Source organism: Chrysochloris asiatica, unplaced genomic scaffold (assembly GCF_000296735.1).
Source record: "Chrysochloris asiatica unplaced genomic scaffold, ChrAsi1.0 scaffold00030, whole genome shotgun sequence".
NCBI classification, from domain to species: Eukaryota; Metazoa; Chordata; class Mammalia; order Afrosoricida; family Chrysochloridae; genus Chrysochloris; species Chrysochloris asiatica.
The window spans coordinates 22,292,010-22,293,235 of record NW_006408548.1 but is presented as its reverse complement, the minus strand read 5'-3'; positions in this window follow the sequence as shown (position 1 = coordinate 22,293,235).

The window sequence follows — 1,226 nt, the reverse complement described above, 5'->3', positions numbered from 1 at the left end:
TTTTTTTGAAATCACATATCAGAAAAGGGACTAATGTCTAAAATTTATAGAAACTATAACACCTCTAAAAGAAAAAGGCAAATTTAAAAAATGGGCAAAGGACATGAACAGACACTTCACCAAAGAAGACATTTAGGCAGCCAGCAAACATATGAAGAAATGTTGCTGATCATTAGCCATTGTTGTTGTTAAGTGCCGTCGAGTCATTTCTGATCATAATGACCCTGTATAGGGTTTCCAAGGAGCAGCTGGTGAGATTGAACCACTGACCTTGCAGTTCAAACAACTCTGCAGTGTGACGCATTAGCCCATAAGAGTGATGTAAATAAAAATAATGAGATATCATCTCATCCCAACCTTAAAAGCAGAGTTCAAAAACTCAGACAACAACAAATTCTAAAAAGGATGTCAAGAGATTGGGACCTTCCTACATTGCTGGTGGGACTGTAAAATTGTTCAACTTCTTTGGAACATGGTAAAGCAATTCCTCAAAAATACCATTTAATCCAGCAATTTCTCTATTTGGTATATAGCCACATAAAATAAGAGCCAAGATACAACTGAAAATTTGCACAACAATGTTCATTGCAGCACTATTCACAACAGCAAAAACATGGAGACAGCCTAAATGCCTATCAAAGGAAGAAAAGATAAACTTTGATACATACACACAATGGAATACTGTGGATGGTGAAGAATAATGACAAATCTGCAAACAACTCATAAAACACTATAAGACATTATTCTGAGTGGAATTGTTGTTGTTCTTGTTATGTGTCATAGAGTCAGTACCAATTCATAGCGATCCTATGCATAACAGAATGAAACAATGCCCAGTATTGGACCAACCTCACTACTGTTGCCATGCTTGAGTCCATTGATGCTGCCACTTGGCCAATCCATCTCACTGGGGGCCTTCCTCTTTTTTTCTGACTCTCCACCTTACCGAACATGATATCCTTCTCCAGCAACTGGTCCCTCCTGACAATATGGCCAAAGAGTGAGAGATGAAGTTTGGCCATCTTGGCCTCCAAGGAGTACTCTGGCTGCACTTCTTCCAACACGGAGCTATTGGTTCTTTTGGCAGTCCATGGTGCTTTCAATATTCTCCCCCAACACCATAACTCAAAAGAATCAGTTCTTCTACAGTCTTCCTTATTAGCTGTCTAGCTTTCACATGCATATGAGGTTATTGAATATACCATGGCTTGGGTCATGTATATAAA